A 16,561-nucleotide genomic window follows, 5' to 3' on the forward strand; every position below is an offset into this window, starting at 1 on the left:
GTTTCCTGTCTCACATTCAGGTCCTTTATCCATTTTGAGTTTATTTTTGTGCATGGTGTGAGAAAATGATCTAGTTTCATTCTTCTGCATGTTGCTGTCCAGTTCTCCCAACACCATCTGTTAAAGAGGCTGTCTTTTTTCCATTGGATATTCTTTCCTGCTTTGTCAAAGATTAGTTGGCTGTATACTTTTGGGTCCTCTTCTGAGTTCTCAATTCTGTTCCATTGGTCTATGTGTCTGTTTTTGTGCCAATACCATACTGTCTTGATGATGACAGCTTTGTAGTAGAGGCTAAAGTCTGGGATTGCTTGATACTTCTGAAGCAAAGTTGACATGAGAAAATGAGGACTTTTGTGCATATATTTGTCTATCTCTTGATTTTACCTATCAGTTCTAAACTCCTCCAAAGCAGTCTCATTGTATATCTTCCAACTATCCTTGAATCATTGTATCAAACACAATCTCCTTTTTAATTTTCTTTCCTTCTCTATTATTCCTGATATCCCTCTCACATTTTGTGTTTGGTTCACATATTTGACATTCTCATCTCATTTATTCTGATCACTATAGATTTCCCTCTACGACTTAGTTTAGTTCCATCAATCACACATGCCAGGCAGTCTAAAAAATTAGCAGAGAATTACTGAAAATGTGGATATGTAAATCTTTTCTTTCAACTTGGGATATTGTATTTCTCTTTAGCATATATTGTTGAATACCACATAATAGCCTGTAAGATTTTAATTCTTTTGCACTGTGCCTTTTGTTTGCTCTGTTTTCTTGGTCATGCCAGTCATAAGTGACAACAGCCAAGAGATAAAGTCATTCCCTGTTATGTAGGAAAAAACTTTCTAGCATTCGCCAGATATTTTTTTTTATGAGGATGTTATTGTTGAAGGCATACTCATATTATATCTTAAGTCTCTCAGTGATATGTGTATCCCAACATTATTTAGAATGTGCAGTCATTGAAATGAGAATGGACAGTAAACAGGACATTTCCAAACACACTGCTGAATAATTTCAGAATTCCTTGCTGTGGGTTATACCATCCATTAAAAAGACTTGCGATAGAAACTAAAAAAAAAAAAAAAAATGTAGAATACATTTTGAAAGAAACACAGGAATAGAGAAACATTCAAATATATTTTGAAATTTCATCTCTTTTTTCTTTATTTTCTGAAAACTGTTTGACAATGGGAGATTTAATCTAGACTTCCAATCTAGACATATCTAGTGATAAATACCTCTACATCAGCAATCATATTAAAATATATAAATGTATCAAAGTAACATGCTGTACACCTTGAACTTACGCAATGTTGTATGTCACACTTATTCAATAAAATATTTTTGAACAGTGTTAAAAATTTTGAAGCAATAATTCATGAGAGAAACATAAATGGAAAAATAATTACTTCCTAGTGAGCATTGAAAATAAAAATTAGATCTTTCATAATTTAACAGCTAATCTTTTAAGAAATTGCAATTATTCAAAATCACTTATGATTACTTTCTTTAAGTAATTGGTTTTATGTGTACTTAACTTAGAAGTAAAAAAAGATTGAGTTTAGTTGTCCAAAGAGAATCAATTTTCTGAGCACATATTTTTTAGAATTATTTTTACAAGCTTCTCTGTACTTCAATACACAGAATAAATACTGCCCAACTTAGTTATTGTAACATTATTCAGTTCTTCCAGATATGTTGGTAATAACAGTAATGTTTTGAGTACAATATTTTTCTCTTGCATGTTTTTCTATTTCCTCACCCAGTCATGCACTTGTGTTCCTAAGTCCCACATTGTCTGTCTCCTCCATGTCCTTCCACCTGTGACTCTCTTTCTTCCTTGTGTCTTACTATTTGTTCTGCACACACTCACAACCTCTACTGACTTTTAGACTCCTTGCTCATTTAAAAATGGTGTAGACTTTTAGGTTGACAATCGTATTCTGGTGGTTAATGTATTACGATGTTTTAAAAATTATTATTATTTAGTTCAAGTCTTCTGTATCAGTAAAAGTTCTCCTGAAATTTCGACATGAAATCTCAAGCACATTGAAAGTCTGGAGGAAGAAACAAAACAACTCATGATCCTTGGTATATAATAGCTCCACATCAGAAATACCTTCCAGGACCAGTTGTTAACTACTGCTATCACACCACAGAGTTGGTTAATGTTAATGTCCAGTTGTAGCTGAATATCTTCAAAATGGTGATTCTTGTGTGTGCCTCTATCCATTGATCCATCAATTAGAACCTCACTATCTCATGAAGAAATAGTTCTATGAATTTCTGGTCTTCTTTCCTACAGAAGCAAAGTATAAGAATTGGGTAAATCATTATGTCTATGTTCATCTACTCTTTTCATTCAACAATATGTACAAAGTAGTTTAGTAGAAAAATAGACACAGAGTGGGTTTCTAAATGTTAGCAGAAATTGAACTACAGTCAAATTGGGAGATTTAGTTCTAACAGATTTAGTTTAGTGTCTGTTTTCCACTGGACTTAAAAGTCTTCTAAGAAAGCATATTGGTAGGGCGCATAGGTGGCTCAGTTGGTTAAGCATCTGACTGCAGCTCAGGTCATGATCTCACAGTTGACATGTTGGAGCCCCACATTGGGCTCTGTGCTGCAAGCTCAGAATCGAGCCTTCTTTGGATTCTGTCTCCCTCTTTCTCTGCCCTCTCCCACTCATGCTCTGTCTGTCTCTCTCTCTCACTCTCTTTCTCGCACTCAAAAATAAACATTAAAAAAAAAAAAGAAAACTAGGAGATGTGGTGCTTCACAATGACCACCAGAGCTTTGTGCTCATGTTACCCTTTTAAAATAATTTTTGATGTTGTCAAAAAAATGAACATATACATAGATGCCATTTTTAGTTTGGACTTTGAAGAAGTAGAAAGATATCTTCTTTTAAAAAATAAGCCCACATTTTGCATCTGGAGATTAGATTTTTGTTCTTATAAACGCTTTCTAAGAATGATTCGAAAACATATAGGTGATTTTTAGGAAATTCTTATTTTGTATATAAGATATAATAATGAATAGATTGTTTTCATTCAACAAAGGAAAAAGGGCATGATTTATATAAAAGATAAGAAAGAGAAGAAAAAAATAAAGATGGTTTTGGTCCAAGTAATTTTTTTCTTTCACATTAACTAGCAGCCAACAAAGAAGTCAGGCAGGGTGTTCTGCCCTTAGCAGCTCAGTGGGTCATCAAAGAAAACAATTTTAATTGTTTATGGATTCTCAAGACAATCTTCAGCATAGATAGCATCTAACAGGCTATCTCTGTGTAATAGCTCTCAGTCTTTTGCTAACACTTCCTTCCTTGGCCTGCATATGCTTCTTTTGTCACAATTCTCCAAACTAGAGCTGAGCATCTGATGACAGCTAAAATTCTGTAATGAAAAGTTATATCATTTTTATAAATAACAGTACCCTCTCATTTATTTATTCTTTGAGTCTCTTTTATAAAATCAGGATGTGCTTTCCAGTTCTATCAGTATACAGATATGGTGCCACTGTGAATTCATAGATATTTCAAACTAATGATTGCAAAACTGAACATCTGCATGAAAACACCACCACCACCACCAATAATCTTCTCTCTCTTTTCCATGTACAGTTTTTGTTGTTGTTGTCTTTGAAAAGAAACTTAAGAAATGTTAAATTTTTTGAGGCACCTGAGTGGCTCAGTCGGTTAAGTGTCCGACTTCAGCTCAGGACATGATCTCGTGGTTCATGGGTTTGAGCTCCGCATCGGGTTCTGTGTTGGCAGCTTAGAGTCTGGAGCCTTTTTCAGATTCTATGTCTCCCTCTCTCTCTCTGCCCCTCCCCCGCTCATGCTCTGTCTCTCTCTGTCTCAAAAATAAACTATTAAAAAACCCCTAAAAATAAAATGTAAAATTTTTGAACTACTGGGCATATTTACTATACAGCAAGGAAGTCAAGGTGGCTGGAGCTTATCTTTAATAGGAGAGCAGCAGACGAAACTCCCTGTTCATGTAGGGATTTTAGTTTTTAGGCCTTTTTAAAAATTTCTTTCTTTTGGTGGGTTTTTTTTTTTTTTTGCCTATTTGTTTTTATTTTGGTTTTGCATTTGATAATGATTTTTGCTTTTACTTTGGTGGATATGATGTGGTTTACATTTTCATAGGATCCTTTTGCAGGGTATTGAGAATAGAAAGCAAAGTGGAAAGGGTGTACTAAGTGGAATCTAGTAGTAGGATTTATTGTAATCCAGGCAGCAGTTGATTATTGGACCAAAGCATTGGCATGGAGGTGGTGAAAAGCGTTTAGATAGTACATAAAGATCTACTGATGGCAAGGATGTAGGGTATGACAGAAAGATGGAAATCAGGATTGACTACCACCTTGTTATATTGTGTGCTTTGAAGACTCTACTGAGCCAACTATAATAGGATTGTGTGTTTGAACTGTTGTGGAAATATCCTAAAGAATTCGATCACCTGCATTCAGTCAGATTTATTTTGGCCATCTAGATGTGGGATAAATAGTGTCCCAAAACAATAAAGGGATGCTTATTCTCACTTATAGTTAAATAAATGCAATTAAAGTAACGAGATTATTTTTCTCCTATTGTTTTGGCAAAAGCACAAAGTTTGATAGCACACAGTGGGAAGGGCATGAGAAAGTAGAACTTTCATATACTGTATAAATGCGAGGAGTAATTTGGTAGGACCATGAAGGGTGCGATATGGAAGTATCTATAAAAATTAGAAATTTGGGGCACCTGGGTGGCTCAGTCAGTTAAGTTTCTGACTTCGGCTCAGGTTATGATCTTGTGGTTTGTGGGTTCGAGCACACTCTGTGCTATCAGTACAGAGCCTAGAGCCTGCTTTGGATTGTGTGTCTCCCTCTCTCTCTGCCTCCCACCCTCCTCTCTCTCTCTCTCTCAAAAACAAATAAACGTTAAAATTTTTATTTAAAAAATAAAAATTCATATCTAGCTTTTAACTGGAAATTATACCTGCTCAAAATTTAGCCCATGGATAGAATTTCAGATATGTTATACGGATGTATATTATAGCTTTTTTTTTCATAATAATAAAACACTGAAAGTGACTTAATTGCCCTTTGGTAATGAATTTAATGAATAAATCATTCATCTAGTCTATGTATATCCATTTAGTATACTACTATGCAGTAACTGTTTAAAAGTATATCATTTATCTTTAAGATACATTCTTAAGAAGTGAAAGGTAGAAAAATGTCTATGATTTATTCTTTTATTATAAAAATGATTATATATATATCAATATTTATCCATGTATAAATAATTTTATATGCATAGAAAATAGAGTATACAAATGGCTAACAGACACAGCCTTTGTGAGGAGAATTTGTTACCTCAGGAGAAATCCTTATGTTTGACAACTTTTGCAGTGCTGCTGTTTTCTTAATATGCACATATTATATATTTAACTAATTTAGCTGAAATATAAAAGTTGACCATGTCAGAGAAGTGGTATGACCTACTCTGGCCCACATTAAACTGTAAGTGCCCATCTTTTAACTTTCTAGTTATTTTAATTTTATTTTTTTTTCTGAAATATCTAGTGTCTAACATATGTGGTCAAAATTACCTGAGTAATTATTTTATTAAACATCTCAAGTTCTGTTTTGTATTCAAAATGAACATTGGGTTCTTCTCATGTATTTAATCAGGACTACCGTATTGGAAGACCAGTGACTTCCCAATTGCTAAACTTAAAGTTTGCTTTCCAACTTTGCTCTATTTGATCACCTTGAAGCATTGTATTGAGTTGACCACCATCTACTGGTAGATACCGCATTCCTCCTTGACTTCAAGATGACTCTCACTTGATTTTTTTCTTCTCTCCTAACTCTTTTTTCCCCTATATTCTGTAGCTGGCAGCCTTTTGCCTCTTGTGTCCCCCTTAGGAATCAGTTCTCCCCAGGGTCCTGTCACTGCAAGTCAGGCAGGCTTAACTGCAGGTTCAAAGACCTCAAAGTTCATAGAATTCAGAGGGAATCTATGAACTTAGATAAGAAAAAGAATTATAGAGGCGCCTGAGTGGCTTAGTCGGTTAAGCATACGACTTTCGCTTAGGTCATGATCTCTCGGTTCGTGGGTTCGAGCCCCGCATTGGGCTGTGCTGACTGCCAGCTCAGAGCCTGGAGCCTATTTCAGAGTCTGTGTCTCCCTCTCTCTCTGACCCTCCCCTGCTCACACTGTCTCTCTCTCTCTCCTAGAAATAAATAAAAATATTTATTAAAAAAGAAAAATAAATTATAATTACATTTTTATTTATCTTTAGCTCAAATTTCGAATATACACCATAAACCACAGTATTAGCAATAGTACCTATATCTCTGTGACTAATAGAAATTGAGCATTCTGTATCACATGACAGATATTATAGATGTACAGCATATCATTTACACCCACCACTAGTTTAAAATTACAGTAGCTATTAGGTTTTCCACTAGAGCGTGTGAGTGATTATTGAATATTGTTGATAAATAAGAAAATATGTTACCATAACTCAAATATGTTTTATATTTTGATGACTATTTTAATAAATGGTTTTCTTTGTGACCCTAAATATTTACTTTTGCACATTTAAATGACTTATCCAAGAAGGCTTTCATATACTTTACCAGTCTATCAAAGGGGAGAATAACACAGAAAAGGTGAAGAAAGTTGGGTCTTCCCTTGGGTAAACACATCACTTCCAAGACTTTAGTAATCATCAGGATCAAATGATTCTCAAATCTGTATCTTCCCCCAAATCTTTGCTCCCAAACTAGACCATTCAGTTAGAGTTAATTCATTCTAATGAGAATTTACTCTTCCCCTTCCCCATCTCTACCTTCGAATCTGTGTTCCCCTGTATCCCCTGTATTTCTTCATATTGCCCATTTTTCTGTAGTCTCACAAGCCAAATCATATTGTCATTCTTTATTCCTCTAGCTTAAATAAAGAGAAAAAAAAAAAAAAACATCTGCTAATTTTTGTGCCAAAAGCTATTTGGGATTTGCATCCCAATTTGATTTTCTCTTCACAGCAAACCTACACACACAAAAAAAGCTACTGAGCCCTTGGTAGACTGGAAAACAATAGCATAGAGAAATTAAATATTATTAAATGATCAAATGAAAAGTCAAGTCTGGTTTGTCTGATACAAAAGACCATACTCCCTTTATCACATAAAATGTCAGTATGTGAATCCTTTATTACTTTTCTTATCTTACTAGAAACTCAAGGAAGTGGGAGACATGCTTCCCTCGTTCATGCATGCATTCATTCATTCATTCATGTGTTCATTCATTCATTCATTCATTTATTCTTCAAACATGTATTGATTTCATACCATACGTTAGAGTGTCTTAGTTCTGTATTAGAAAAAAAACATCAAGTTGAATGAGACATGATACCTACTCTCAAGAACTTTACAAATGAGTTTTTTTTTTTTTTTGCAATTTAAACATCTTCAGGCACAGTGACTTGCAAAAATTGGAAGAAAGTCGCCTCAACAATTGGATAGTATAATGACTAATAATACTAATTATTGGTAATGCCAGCTGAAATTGTAAGTATAGCTTCAAAGCAGCAGTTAAAGAATTTGTTCTGCTATCTTATATTTGATATCCAACCATGTTCTTATTTGTGAATACATTGCATTCAAAGTTTCCAGCACTGTCACTGATAATATATTTTCTTACAAATGTGTAGATGATCATGACAGAGACCATATTTTATTATCAGTGATAAAGTCCAAGATCCCACATTTTTCTCATGGTGACCAAAACAAACAATGCTACCATATATTAGTAGGTCCTGAGGAATTTCTATTATAATTTTTAAATCTATATTTAAATATTTGAAGTGTCTTCAAAATGAACTTATTATTTTCTAAAAACAATGAATGCTTATTATTTGAAAAAATACATGAATCCAAAAGCAAAGAAGTAAAGATTACTTAGTATCTTATATACAAGGTAATAGTGTTAAAAATCAGATTAACCCCATTCCAGGCGCTTCTGTTGTGTATATTAATAGAGACTGCATGGACAGGTAACCAGATAGGAATTGAATTTTAAATAAACATTGGATCATACATGCCACTTTATTGCAAAGTATAATTTTTAAATATTAAATTATTTTTCCTATCTTGATGAAGTTTAATTTCTTTCTTTTCACACAAAACCTGAAAACCTAAGGGCGCCTGGGTGGCTCAGTCTGTTGAGCATCTGACTTCAGCTTAGGCCATGATCTCACAGTTCGTGGGTTTGAGCCCTGCATTGGGCTCTGTGCTGACAGCCAGCTCAGAGCCTGGAGCTTGTTTCAGATTCTGTGTCCCCCTCTCTCTTTGACCCTCCCCTGCTCATGCTCTCTCTCTCTCTCTCAGAAATAAATAAAAAACATTAAAAAAATTTTTAAAAACCCTGAACATCTAGTTCTGATCCTAAAAATGCATTTAATTTCTCAGTTGAGTGAAGAAAATCTGTTGTAATTATTTGACAGTATTTGACATTGTTTGTGAGCCATAGCTAAAACCAATTAAAAAAGAAAACATTAGAATCAGTTTGGCCCTCAGTAATTGGGAGGGAAGTGCATTTGTCTTTAGAAGCAATCATAAGAGCTGTTCAATTTCAGTAACTGCCTTTAGGCTCTCTCCAGAGTCACTTTTGCTTTGAACCTGACCTTGTTAGAGGGTCTGTCTCATTCTGTCTTTTATTGTGTTTACCTTCAACAATGGGGGCATGGTCATCCCTCATTCTTTTTCTTTTCTTTGTGAAGAGAGACGCTACCACTACACAAGGGTCTATCTTCTTTCTTAACTTCCTTTCTTCCTCCACAGGCATAATAATCGCCTTTTGGTTAAGATATTTATTTATCCAAAGACTGAAAATTTACACATGAAGAAATTAATGCATCTGTCTATCCATATAAGTTTATTTTCACAAACCGTATGTCCACTCTAAACCAAAATGAGGCTGTTGTTGAACATATGAAGTTCCATAAATTTTTAATGTGCTTTGTGTTCTTTATTTCATTGGAGTTTACAAGTCTCACAAAAATCTTCAGAAGGCGATAGAGTATATGACTTCCTTTTAAAAGACAAAGAAATGTGAAGACTGGCAGTTTAATGATTTACTATAAGTCATAGAATGGATTATAACAGAAGTGAAACTAGGAACGAAGTGTCCTGGTTTCTAAAGCAGAACTTTCTCCACTACATTGACACATACACTTTAATAACTACTACCAGAGGAGATGTACATGGCAGGAAATTCATAGGAGAGTACAGGGAGAATACCACTTATTGTATGTTAGTATATATGAACTACTGATGCTATCATGAATTTATCTAACCTCCGACAGATTATAGTTAATTTGATCTGGGAAAGACATTTTACTCAATTTCTTTTCATTCATTGCAGTCATTTCCTTTGAGAGAGCTCATTAATTGAACTAAAAATAGAAGAATAAGTTGTTCCATGTCATTTAGATCATTTGTAACTAGGTGCACATTTTTTTCACAGTTGATTCTTAATGGAATCAAATATTATTATGCCTGCTTAAAAAGAATTTTGAGTAGGCAAATTAAGTATCTTTTTAAAAAATTTAATGTTTGTTTATTTTTGAGAGAGAAAGAGAGAGAGAGAGTGAGGCAGAGTGTGAGTGGGCCAGGGACAGAGAGAGAGGAAGACACAGAATCCGAAGCAGGCCCCAGGCTCTGAGCTGTCAGCACAGAGCCCAAGGCAGGGCTCAAACTCAGGAACTTTGAGTTCATGACCTGAGCCAAAATCAGATGCTCATCCACTTGAACCATCCAGGTGCCCCAGTTTAAGTATCTTTAGTTTGCTTGACTATATTTTTATTTAGGGTTATATTTTCCTTCCTGAGCTAAGATGCTGATTTTATAGACCTATAATTAAGTCAAAAGCTGAAGTTTAAGTATCCGTAACCTGGCAGATCATAGATTCTTAGTCTGAACTCTCAATAACTAATAATATGTCATTCTAGCATGTAAAAATAGGTTTAGAAAAATTGTTAATGTAGGGAAATTATTTTAAAGGAACTCCTATCTCCATTTCCTTGATTATTTGCCTACCTGTTCTTATATGTGAGGACCTCTATGTTTGTGTCTGGCTAACCTCCCAATTCCATTAAGGCCAAGTTATCATCCTCAAATGTGGTGATGATTTATTTGAAAACCAAATCTATTGATTGACAGAATACTTTTTCTTCTTTAGTTGTGGTTTAGTCTTGAACCACTATATGAGCTAGAGTAGTTCCTCATGGCTACTTAACGTTTGGTACCTCCATACCTGGTTTGAAGCAGACTGTCAGATGAAATCTAGACTTAGGTTTCATGGCTTAATAAGCTCAAAGGATTATCTCTGCACCATGGTTTCATTTCAGGTTTATAATCCTTACGAAACTATAGCCCATTCACTATTGCAGCTGAGGGGCAAATCACTGGGTTTTATGTAATGAATCCAGAGGACTGGAATGTCAAAGTGTGTGGCCTTGGCAACAACTGGTCTATCAATAATGGGATGAAAATGCTTCAGCAGCTCTAGCCTTAAATCTTTGGGGAAGTCTTTTCACTGTAGGAATTTCACCATCAGAGTTTCTGATTTCATGGATCAAGAATGGGCCTCAGGCATTGGTAAATGTTAAATGATCCTTAGGTGACTCTCATTTCCAACAAGGATTAATTCCAGCCCAAACCGATACAGTCCCAGTGATCATAGATATATGTCATTTGGGTAGGAGACAGTTGCCAAATGATGCTCTAAGCTAGGACCAACTTGCTCTCTTTTTTGAACAAGACCATAGCAAATGCACACAGGATAAGGTAATCATACCTGCAAATGTTAGAAAAACAAGTGGGGCTACTTATTTGACTTAGAATTATTTCCCTTGTGTTGTGTTTAACTTCCCAATAGAATATGTATTCACCCCATTTACTTAACCAGAGTTTGGCTTGTTTTTATGTAGATGAGTAATAGGTTGGGTTTAGTGGCCATTGGTCTCAAGCACTCTGCTATACCAAAGACAGGAATAGGAAAACAAATATAATGATATATAATATAATATAATAATGATATGTAAATACAATAATTTCAATTTTTTCTGTCCTCATTTGTTTTAAAGATCATGCTACTACCAACTAATGTAAGCTTGGGCTATTTGGCTATAAGAAACTTAGTTTTATTTATTTTACATATATATGTATATATCTATATGTGTGTAAATTTTATATGTTATATAATATTTTAATATACTTTAATATACATTACGGTATATTAATGTACATTTCTATAATATATTAATATATTACTAATTATATATACATGTGCACAAGAAAAAAAAACATACCTTCCATGAAGTATTTTTTTTAAAGCCTCTTTACTTATATTGGACTTCTAGAGAATGAGGTCATAAACTGAGTAAACGAATTAGAAGTTTTCAGATTTAAAGAATATTAGAAAATGGAAGAATGGAAAAGATACCAAAGACAGATAGGAAAGCAGTGGGAAAGCCAAGATGTGGTAAAATACCTCAGTTCTCATTCTGGCTATGCATGTGTGTGGGTTGGAAAGAAGGAAGGGGTGGATAAAGAAAGCTTTTCCGAGAAGGAAAATATTTTGTTAAAAAGGTAATATATTTTTTTAAAGTATTGAGTGAAGTATAATAAGTTTGAGGGCCACATATGGGTTGTATTAGCCTGATTTAATACAGTGAGGCATAAAATACATTATGTTGTTTAGTTAAACACAATGATCAAGTAACTATAACTCATGTATCCTTAGAACAAAGCATTACAATCTTTTCAAATTGAGATTATTGTTACTAATGCTAAATCTCTCCTCCCTCCATCTCCTTCCCTTAATTGCATGATACGTCATGCCAAAGAGAGGTCAAGTTTTTTCTTAGTATTCAAAAGGTATAATACCTACTGCTTTCCGTCATGTAAAGATACCTTCAACAACAGCAACAATGTGTAATGATTTGCAATACCTGTCCCTTATTGAAATACAATTTTAGAGAATTTTGGTAGTAAGTATTCAGATTTTATGCATGAACTAAAAAGCTTCATGTATATATTATAATATATATTATAAGCTTGTGTGTATATTTGTGGATGATTCTCTCTCGGTGCTCCCCCTGCCTCTGTCTTCCTGCCAGGAGTGAGAGTAAGATCACTGATGATAGATACAGCCTATATTATGACAGGGCCATAACCTGGAATCTGGGGAGAATGATGTGAAACTAGAGGAGAGCTCTAAAGTTGTTGCTGTTAACTTAGTAGTGACAGTGTCGTGCAAGTCATGACTATAGTAAATCCCAGCAGATGCCACTGATGAATATGTATTTGAGCATCTTTGCGTGAAGGGCCCAGTGGAAGACTGTTTTTGCCTATGCCCATGTTAATTGATTCTCAAGTGATTATTAGGCAAAATTTTCAAGAAGTTTTAGAACAGTACTGAATACTAGAATTTAATAAATGCACGGTAAGGAAAAGTATAATTTATCCTTGAAAAACTTACCTGGATATAGATATGCATGTGAATCTATACATGTTCATAAATCTATTTACTTTTATTATAATTTAGGCATCATTGGTTCTAATTAGAAACTTGACTTGGCTTAAATCATATTTGTTGTGCCACAAAACGTATTACTCTGAAGAAGAAATTGTCTTTGATTTGCCCTCTATATATCATGGAAATAGATGCTAGCTCAGGAGCTTCATGAATTAATCATAGGGATGTTCCTTAGAAATCCTTTACCTAAAATGTAAAATCAGATACAGTACAAAAGGCAAGAGTTATGATTAGCTGTTTTTCTCCATGTGTGAACAGTTCCATAGTCTAATCAATGCTGAGAGAGAAAGTTCTTTTTTTTTCTATTGGACAGCTGTGGATAGGCACTGGCTTAGAACTGGAAGGCCAGGTGCTGTTTCTGGCACACTCATGTGGTGTCTTGGTCCCATCATTTATCTTCTTGGACTCACTCTCTAAACTCTCATTTATAAAATGAAGGTGATAATTTTGCCTCATAGAGGGATTTTAAGGATTATATTTTCTAAATCCTTTGTCATTGTAATGGACTATGCAAATAATTATTTGCTGCAATTTTTACTACAATTTATAAAGGGTACACATGGTATAAAATATGTAGCACTTTATATATCTGACTCTATTTTCTTTTGCAAACGACTCCATTTAATAGTGTTCTTGTTATCAATGACTACTAAGCAAACCATCGCACAGGAGTAGCTAAAGTCTTTCCACACAGATGTGTGCATCAGGACTTTGAAAAGTCTAGGGCTGGGAGGTGTGTCTCTGATCCACTGCGGTATCACCTAGGACCAGAGGATCCATGCCCAATATGGGCTCTTCACTCTTAGGTCTGTGTCTCAGTGCCCCTAGCTTCTCTCTCTCTCTCCACCTTTAGGGCATCTCCATGTTGTCACTCTTCTTATATGGTGACTGGCTTCCAAGAAAGAGGAGCTATCAAGCCAGTTAAGGGCTGTGCCCAGAATTGGCACATAATCTCCACTGTATTCCACCGACCAAAGCCATCAAAAGGACTCCACAGGTGAAAAAGGGAGGAAAAACACTCTATCCCTTCATAGGGTAATGCTCAAGTGAGCTGGATTTTAAATCAGATCTGACTCTTTGTCTTCTGTTTATGTTTTTTTTTTAATACATGACACACAAATACATATTAAATACCCAAAATATTATATGCAAAGGCAACAATTACCTTAACATCTAGAAATATCTATTCACTTGACATTTGCTCTTGCTTCTGTTACATTCGCAATTGATAGTTGTATAATCACCCTCAGGTGTTTAAAGTATATAGAACAACAAGATGGGGTATTTATATTTTATTTTCACTAAGCTGCTCTCAGTCTGAGGAATAATAGAAGTTTGATGTCTACAGCAGGGGATGATGAAAATATTTTAAGACATGGGTACTATGGAAGCAGCTACCTCCTCTGCATAAGACTAGTCATCCTTTTCATAAGTTTGAAGTATGGAAATACGTTTGTGGTATATATGATATATCAATGTGGGTGATATGACCACTTTATTCCTTAGAATAACAAGAATACCACAATCCTTCATTATGTCAGGAAAGAGAGGATTTTTTGTAAACTGTCATGAGTTTTCCTTAATGCTCAGAGATGTAATAGCATGAGCTCTACAATAGATTTAGTAACCATGACAAAAATCTCACTGTGACCATCCTTCAGTATTCTCAAATAGACATTGAAGGACCATTTGACCATTTGCTCTGTGTGTGTGTGTGTGTGTGTGTGTGTGTGCATTTTACCTCATCATTTTCCATCCATTCTGGGGAAACTCCGGTATCAATTTTCCTTTGCTAATGGTCCTTAGTTTTGCCTTCTTGATGTCCGTGTCTATAGCTTTCTTTTCTCATCTTCTGTTGACTCCCTTCCTGATAGGATCTGACCTTTCAGTATAGTAAAATACACCATGGGAACACTCACATCCTGTGAAATTGTCAGGACCTTGAGCTCTGCGTTGGGGCCTCCCTTTTCCTTCTGTCTGTATTCTCATTCACTCCTATGCTGTGAATCTGATTTATATGAAGGGGATCACAACTTCAAATATCTGTAAGTAACTCACAGTAAACCTAGATGAGTAAGATGAATAATGCAGACTGGATACAAATACAACAGGGTCTTCAAGGTTACCTTTTATTCCCTTTTATCTGGTTCAGATGTGAGTAAATAGAAATATTTTCTACTGTAAGAAACAGTTTCATCAACAGCAACTGACACTCAGACTTGCTGTAGAAGAGTGAGGAACAGGAAGAATAGGAAACAGTGGAGAGTATGGCAAATGGAAGGACAAAAGCTATATAGAAGAGGTGTGGCCTTTGCTCAGTTTCAAGTCACTGGAGACACGTTGAGAATACAGACTAGCATTACCAGCTCTCATTTTATGTAAATTCTCTTGAAACTTAAATGGTGATGACTATTTAAAAACAAAATACAGTTCTGTGTAGGTCAAGAAAATATTTCCGTGGGTCAACTGTGGACCACTAGTGTATAAATCTGGTCTTGGCTCTTGACTTTTATCTTTCTCTTGGGTTCTAATGCATACCCAGCTACTCCTGTGGCATCTTTTTATCAAATACCTAAAATCTTTCATGGATTAACATATCCAAATAAGAGCTCTTACTATTTTTCCCTCAAATTTTCCTATCTTAGGAAAGCACGATCAGCTTAGCAATCTACCTTTAATCATCTTCTTACTCTTCTTTTCCATAACCCAGTTCTTCAACAAGTTAGGTCATTTCTAATCTCCAAAATATAGCTAGAACACATCTACCTCTTTACATCTTCACTACCACTTTCTTAATCTTTGCTTAATTTCACATTTGTGGACAACACAATAGCCTTTAGTCTTTCTGCTTCTATTCTTCCCTCTTTTTAATATATACTGTATCAGCACTGGAGAAATACCAGATGACAATGACAATAAAAATGTTATTCCTCCCCTAGAATTTTTCAGTGAACTCCCATTGCAGTTGGGGTAAAAGCCATGATCTTTTCCATGTCCTACCTCTTTATAACACCCCACCCCATTCACCATTCTTGAACCATATTAGTCTTCCCATTGCCATTGAAGAGGGCAAGATCTTATCCATCTCAAGATCAAAGTGTTTGCTTTGCACCTGGTGCCCTGAGTAGTTGGCTTCTTCTTAATTTTGTGTCTCAGCTCAAATATCTCCTCAGAGACATTTCCTGACCATCTTATCTACAGTAGCCCCCTCTACTCAGTTTCTCTGTATCACATCGCCTAATTTATTTTCTTCATTAGTACACTACTGTTATTTTATAGCTGTATATATTTCTTGACTATCTATAATCTCCCCACTGGAATATAAAATCTATGAAGGCACAGATCTCATGTGTCTTGTTTGCTTTAGTAGCCATAGTATGTAGCCGGGCACTTTCCAAATAAATATTTGAGGGAACAAGTGGTTTGAATACCTATAGAAACACATTTGGCATGAAAATATCACCAGTATCTAAAAAGCCTCAAATTCTTAACATGTCCTGTGTTACCTGGACCTACCTACATTGATCACTGCAGCCAGCACCAACTTTGCTAACTCTTTGTGAATCAGCCATGTAATTCCTCACTTAGAGTGTAATACATGCTATTTTTTCTGCCCAGAATGATCGTTCAACTCATATTGCTTTTAGCAAGCTCTTATTTTGTTTGTCCTCAAATCTCAACTGAATGCTGTTTCACAGTGAAGATTCCTCTGCCTGCCTCACATCCCACCTCCTGAGGCTTACATAATCCCGCCCATATGCTTTCATATACTTCTCCTTTGTATCCCTGACTCCAATTGCCATCATCCCATTTTCTTATCACTTGCTTACCATCTGTAAGGACCAAGTCTGTCTCATTTGCTGTAACATCAGTAGCTTCTTACAAACTTCCCAGAGCAGAGTTGCTGCTAAAAAAATATGCCTTGACAAACATTTGTTAATGAGTG

This window comes from Hyaena hyaena, unplaced genomic scaffold, assembly GCF_003009895.1.
Source record: "Hyaena hyaena isolate Hyena2069 unplaced genomic scaffold, ASM300989v1 scaffold_985, whole genome shotgun sequence".
Classification (NCBI taxonomy): domain Eukaryota; kingdom Metazoa; phylum Chordata; class Mammalia; order Carnivora; family Hyaenidae; genus Hyaena; species Hyaena hyaena.